The sequence below is a fragment of the Adiantum capillus-veneris genome, chromosome 8 (assembly GCF_014529385.1).
Source record: "Adiantum capillus-veneris isolate H3 chromosome 8, ASM1452938v2, whole genome shotgun sequence".
Taxonomy (NCBI): Eukaryota; Viridiplantae; Streptophyta; class Polypodiopsida; order Polypodiales; family Pteridaceae; genus Adiantum; species Adiantum capillus-veneris.
The window spans coordinates 20,786,976-20,794,664 of NC_140938.1; positions in this window are offsets into that span (position 1 = coordinate 20,786,976).

Genomic DNA, 7,689 nt, shown 5'->3' on the forward strand with positions numbered 1-7,689 from the left:
GTGCACAAGATAAGACCAAAGTGAGTCTATCCTTCCCATAGTTGAACATTTTGTTATATAGATATCACAAGAACTACAACAACCTTCTTCGCATATACATGGGAGGTTCACACCACTCCATGTCTGGCTACACACTAACACACACCACACCTTAGTTAAACTACACCATAAGATTGAGCTATTATGTGGAACTGCTCCTCCTAATAGACCTCTCAATCATGTTTTCGATGCACAACAAGGGGAGATTGTCTCCCAAGTTAATGAGCTTCTACTACAGGTGATCATAGACAAATTCTTTATAAGTACTCTATGGTCGCGCGAGGCATAGTAATCTATAATTCTGATAGATAACTATGTCTATGTCATGGTCACACGAAGCTCAGTAGCATGCATAGAAGAACTAAGCACAAACTATGCCAATTTTGGCATAGTTGCACAACTATGCAAGGGAGTATTTTATTCACATGCTTGTTCGATATATTTTGTAGGTTTAAGTTATTAATTTAAGCTTTGTGAGCGAGGTGGAGGAAGCCCAATGGTCTATTGATGAAAGGTAGTGCAGGGTGTTCTCTATTTCTTTCTCTCCTCTCTCTCCTTGTGGCACCTATTCGCGTGAAAACTGTAACATTTAATGGCCTAGTAACTTGTGTGTAGCGGAAAATGACATGAACATAGTGAGCATTTCATTAGAATAGGTTCATAATGAGCATAACAAGAGTGCTAGGGTGGAGACAACAACAAAAAGCATAACACCTAGTTAGATAGGCATGAACAATACTTCAAAAGAGAGAAAGCCTTTAAGCTATTGACAACAGTTGAGACCAGATTTACATGGAGCCGGTCCCCCCTCCAAAAGTCTTTGTATTATAGGTTTCCCCCATCAAGAGAGACATTTTACAATACAATTCTTTGTGTTCCTTCAATAACTAGCTAGTTGTAACATTTAATGGCCTAGTAACTTGTGTGTAGCGAAACATAGCATGAACATAGTGAGCATTTCATTAGAATAGATTCCTAATGAGAATAACAAGAGTGCTTGGGTAGAGAGAGAAACAAAAAGCATAACACCTTGTTAGATAGCATGAAAATACTTCAAAGAGAGAGAAATTAAGAAATTGACAACAGTTGAGGACCAGATTTTCATGGAGCCGGTCCCCTCTCCAAAAGGCTTTGTATTATGGTTTCTTCCATCAGGAGAGACATTTTACAATATAATTCTTTGTGCTCCTTCAGTACTAGCTAGTGCAATGAAGATGGAAACTTCAAGTACTAAGCAATACACTTATCAAACACAACATCAATTCCCTCACGGTCTCAGACCCAAGACCTCATACACCTTCAAAGATGGTGAGAGCTAGCAGGGTGTGAGAGTAGATTGAGAGGAAGAAGGAGATTCTTCCGAGAAAGATGTACATCTCCTCACATAATCACTCATATTAGCATAGCTTATCTCAGTAATGAGCATGGTAGAGGAGATGAGCATGCATTGAAGCTTGGCTCTTGGTTGGATTTGCATCACAAAGCCAAGAGTTGTTGGTGTAGGCCTCCCTTCTCACAAGCTTGGAGTAGGTGGTAAGCTCTCCATTAAAGCTTGAGAAGGAGAGAGAGAGTCTTCTTGCTCCACACATAGATTGTGTGAGTGTGTAAGTGAATAAAGCCTTTCAAAAATCAGCCCCCTCTCTCTCTTGGTCGACCCCCCTTGCTGTTTGCTCATGCTCACTCCCTATTGGACCTCCCCAGGCTCAACCAACGAAAATTAAGCAACATAATTGATAGCCTTCTGACATGTGTCCCCCTTTCCCCTTTTGTGAGAGATTTTGCTAATTAATTAATGCAACTAAGCTCTCATTGGACCGCTTTGTCTCCTGGCAAATAGGAATCAGGCGAGCCTTTAGGCTGCTGAATGCTCATTGGACCCCTAGGGAGACTATCCAATAGTCTTTTGGAGAGCTTAATTATTATTGCTTCTTTTATTAAGTTTTTTTTAATTAATTAAACTAGACTTACTCTAGCCTAATTCTCATTGGTCCACCTCCAAGGTCATCCAATAGGATTTGAGTACACCTTGTGGGCATCTGGGCTAGGGAGCTGACATGTGTCTCTCTTTCCCCTTGTGTACAAAGTAAGCTAGTGTGTGTGAGTGAGTTTCTCTCTCATCCCCTACTTCTTGGTCTCTCCCCCTCCTTTGTAGGGCTTGAGAAAGACATTTGGGACACACACAAAGCATCCAATTTCCCTAATCTTTTGACCTTTGGACACAACCTTTAATTTGAATTTTGGAACCTTAGCATTTTGGAAGTTTTAATGGGCTGAACCCTAAGGTCTTTGGAGCACATTGTTTCACATAGCTCTTTTGCATATGGCCCCCCCCTTTGGATCCCTATTTTCCCTCCTTTGGATCCCTACTATGGCCGGTCTGCCAGCTTAACCAATATTCTAGCTTTTTCTCCCCTGGCACTTCCCCATATTAAATGATCAGTTTAACATGAGAAAATCATTTAGGAGAATTAGATATTAATTATTATGACATTGCCTCTCTCTTGAAATCATAGTCATCCTTGACTATGGGGTAGAGAAGATAAAGTATATTCACTAGTTCTACTGTGTAGAGGATCCCTATGTTACCCTACGACATCGTTCCAGAATGGATGACTAGTCCATTTGGCACTTGAGAGCCTAAGCTTCCGCAAGCATGTCTGCACACTAGTCCTATCAATCTTCCATAGTAGAGTGACAAGCTCTACTTGGTGTTTGGGAGACGTAGTCTCCGCAAACTTGATCTAAGCATGCATACTACTTCACATTTGTGCACAATGAAGAAAAAGAGAGTCTGATAAGACAAAAACTTTGTTCATTTTTAACATTTGTACATTTGCTTACTCTTGGGAAGCATTGTAAGCATTGACAAGGTTTAGGTTATCCTTTAATTGTATGCCTTGCATCCATCTAGCATCTTCAAAAGGATAATTCTTAAACTTAATAAGATATCGTCGGATAGGCTTACCGCCTCTTAGTACCTTGTCTTCATGTCGGAGAATGGACTCGGGCTGTAGTACCTCTTCTTGGTCCTCGATCTCCAGGTCTTCAATAGTTGGTTCTTGAGGTGGCTCTCCTTTGTAAGGCTTTAGTAGGCTCACATGGAAAGCATTGTGTATGAGCCAATGATTGGGCAACTTGAGTTGAGAGGCCATTTCATTGATTAGCCTAAAAATATGAAAGGGACCATAGTACCTTGTTGCTACCTTAGCATAGTACTTTGGGTGTCCCGTAGGATTCTTGCCCGTCGTGTGCCTTAATTGAGCCTTGGGAAATGCAGCAAAGATCTTCCCGTGTACCTTAAGTAGCAGAGGACTTTTTGATCTTCCCTTAATTACCTCAAAAGGTGCTTTTCTCGTGGAAGTATGTACAATGTTATTGTAAGCATACTCCATTAAGGGTAAGTACTTCTCCCATTGGGATCTTTGATCTACTTCCATTACATAGGCTTTTAGTAGATCGAGAATTGTTAGGTTAGCTATTTCACTTTGGCCATCCATTTGCGGGTGATAGGCCGAAGAGAAATCTAGCCTTGTTCCTAAATTCTCAAAGAAACCCTTCCAGAAATTACTGGTCATTCTAGGATCTCTATCTGACACTATGGGCATTGGCAAGCCATGGTACTTGAAGATTTGTGATTTGATGGGCTTTGATAGTCTTTTTGACAGGTATAAAATGAGCTTGTTTCTTGAACCTGTCTACTATCGTCCATATTCCCGTATTCCCATGGATAGAATTAGGAAATCCAAAGATAAAATCCATGGATATGCTCTCCCATGGTGAATTAGGGATTGGCAAAGGTTGAAGCAATCAAGGTCACTTCTCTCTATCAAACTTCATCTTTTGGCATACCACACATTTAGAAACATACTCTTGTATGTTTGCTTTCATGGTAGGCCAATAGAAATATGTTTCAATCCCCTTTAGGGTGGAGTAAATCCCTCTATGCCCCGCATAAGGAGGATGATGAGATTCATACATTACTTTCTCACGAAGTGAGTTAGTAACACATAGTCTATTGCCATAGAGAAAATAACCATCTTGTAAAGTAAATGGTTCCTCTTTCTTCCCTAGTGCAAGGGCTGAAATCATATCTCTAAAATTGGGATCAATAGCATACTCATCTATCATTGAAGATAGATCATTGTGAGTTGCTATGGAAACCGCATTCACTCTCGATCGTCTTGAGAGAGCATTGGCTACTTGATTATGCTTGCCACCAATGTGAGCTATATGAAAATGAAATTGCAATAGAAAATTTTTCCACCTCATTTGTTTGTCGGAGAGCTTGGTCTGCGTCATAATGTACTTAAGACTTTGGTGATCCGTTCGCAGGATGAAAGGAGTCCCCAATAAATAGTGCTTCCATGAGTCTAAGTCATGTAGAACTGTGAGGAGTTCCTTTTCATATATGCCTAGAGCTTGCTCAACAGGGTCTAGCCTTTGACTTTCATAGCCTATGGCGTGCCCTTCTTGGATCAAAACAGCTCCAAGGCAATCACCACAAGCATCACAATGGACCTCAAATGGCTTTGAGAGATATGGTAGTATAAGCACAGGTCGAGAGATAAGCTTTTCTTTAAGCTTTTTGAAATCATTGTTCTCCTTGGCAGACCATCTATACCTAACGTTTTTCTTTGTTAGGTCATGTAATGGTCCTGCTATTAGTGAGAACTTTTCTATGAAGCGTCTATAGTATGCACACATACCTATAAAGCTTCTTAGTTCATGAAGATTCCTTGGTTTAGGCCATCCTTTTACTACCTCTAATTTTGATGGATCCATTTGGATGCCATCTTGAGAGATAATGTGACCTAAATACTGAATCTCTTGGAAGAAAAAATTACTTTTCTTTCAATTAACATAAAGTTTACTCTCTTTTAGAACTTGAAATATTACCTAGAGGTGTTGCTTGTGTTCGTCTAATGAATTAGAGTAGATGATGATATCATCAAAGAACACTCTAGTAAAGGTTTGGTGAGGCCTAAATAGATTCTCCATCAAGCGCTTGAATGTGGTTGGTGCATTGGTCAAGCCAAAAGGCATGACAATGTATTTGTAAAGACCAAACGTAGTGTAAAATGCGGTCTTTACAATGTCTTGATCAACTATCCTTATTTGATGATAGCCACTTTTTAGGTCAATCCTATTGAAGTAGGTGGACCCTTGTAGCTTATCAAATAGGTCTTCTACCCGAGGAATGGGAAACCTATTCTTGATAGTGATCCTATTTAGTGCTCTATAGTCGACACACATACGATATATGCCGTCTTTCTTTTGCACTAGTAGCACAGGAGAACAAAATGGAGATGAGCTAGGCCTAACCATGCCCTGCTCAACTAACTCATGCACTTGCCGCATAATCTCCTCTTATTGAGCTTGAGAAACTCTATAAGGAGGTTTGTTAGGTGGTGAACTTCCTGGAAGAAGTTCAATTGCATGGTCATCATTGCCTCGTTTAGGAGGTAGCTCACAAGGGTTGTCGTCAATAAAGACATCTTGAAACCCCTTGAGAAACTTTGGATAACTCTTATTCCTTTTGGTTGTGTCGTTTTCTAAAATATTAGGTTCATTTTGAGAGTCTTTAACAAAAATCATGTACACAGAAATAGATCTCTTATTGACTTATTGAAAGCTTGTGTATGTACAATGGGTATGGTGTTACCCATTTGCTTGGTATCTATGTACATATCTTTTTCCCTGAACCTAAAGGAGATTCTCCTTTCATGGAATTTAACATTGGCAGCCATGCGATCAAACCATGGTGCCCCTAGGATTACATCCTCATGCTTGAGAGGAGAGATAAAGAATTCCTCTTTGTCCAGATAGCTTTGGACATGGAGCCTCAATTTACCAATTAAGGGAGTGACTGAAGCTTCTTGCCCCTTGAAAGCACCGTCTGCGGGTAGGACATCTCCTATCTCATAAGCTTGTAAGCCTAGCTTGGTGGCCAATTCTGTGGATCTAAAATTGTGAGTAGAACCAGAGTTAAAGAGAATAAAAGCATCATGTTCTCTTACCTTTCCCCAAGCATGGCATAGAAGAGATCCTTTGTGGTGAGTTTCCTCCTCTTGGATTTCGACCAAGGTAGCTCTAGGAGGTTCATGGTGGGTGTTCTTTTGGGGACAAGCGTGGTACGCATGCCCTTGCTCACCGCACTTGAAACAATGGTTATGCGATAACGCTCAAGCTCTTCAGGAGAGAGTTTTTTTTTTTGCCTTTGTAAACTCCCTTCTCTTTAGCTTTGTTGGAGTTGCTCTTAGGAGACTTTTGGACATTGTCCTTCCCCTTAGGCTCATTGGAACCCTTGTTTTCCATGGGCTTAGAATTTCTTTTAGCCCCCGTTTGGATATTGATTCGAGAAGCCACCATAGTATGGTGTATAACCGCCAATATGGTGCGTGGCCTTTGGGAGTTAACATACTCCGCCATTTCTTTAGTTAAGCCCGCACAAATTTTTTGCTTTTGCTCTCCAAAATCCAACTTTTTGAAGACAATGGCTTTGATTTGTAGGTTCCAAAACTTGTCTACATATTTGTGAATGGATTCGTAGGGAGAGAGCTTCAATACCGACGTCCAAGCTAAAAAAAAATTGATGGTAGGGCAAACAGTGACGTGCCACCCAATCAACCATATATATTGAACACAATATAAAAGCATAGAATTGACCAAAGTAGTGGAATTGATAATAGCATAGATTTTACAAAAGAATTGTTCATTGATAAATAGGTAGAATTGGCAAAAGCATAGTGAATAGACAACAACACTGTGGCACCAAATTGCATTACATTGTTGTTCACAAGTGCTACCAAACCAAATTAGATTGTTGTTCACAAAATTGGCGTATACATGTCATCTCCTAATATACATGCTATATAGACGGCTAATATGATGTCTCATCGCGACCCAACAACGTATCTGTCGGATTCTACAAACTTGCCCTCGTACATCCAATCATCGACCATTGTTCAAGACATACAAAGAAAACAACTACGTGAAATTTAATATTACAAATACTCAAAACTACTAAACCTAGAGAGCAGTGCAACAACATTTACAAAGTAGACCTCAAATGATGCCCATCTACTGCTCCCCAAGTGGTGTGAGCTCCCTGCCTCTACTCGCACTTTGGCTGCCTTCTTTTGTTGCTTCCACTGGTCCGGATTCTCACGTGCTTCCTGCTTTGCAATCTTCCAATCTTCTTTATTTAGGTAAACTGGTCTGCTCCACCCATGCTTTATTGCTTTCTTCACTTTGGAGCGCATGTGCTTGCAATACTAATGCATCCACACCCTCATTAAGTCTTCATTGAAGCGCTCATCCCAATTTTCCATGGAAAACTCATCATGCAGTATGATGATGACTCTGTATTTCAATTCATTTGACACTTCTAACCATTTATTTAATATGTAGTGCCAAAACACGTGAGAGAACAAACCACGTATGCATGTAATCACCTCATTGCCATCCTCATCTAAGATTAATCCGTTGTTGACGTTGATCGAGTATGGCAGGCCCTCTCGCCTAGGCTACCTAGACCTAGGTGTCACTATAGGCCTCTTGGAAGGGGTCTCGAGTGGTGCCTCGAGAGGGGTCATGGTTGCAGGTGTCTCCACGAAAGTTTTGGCTCCAAAAGGAGGAGTGTCAAGTGGG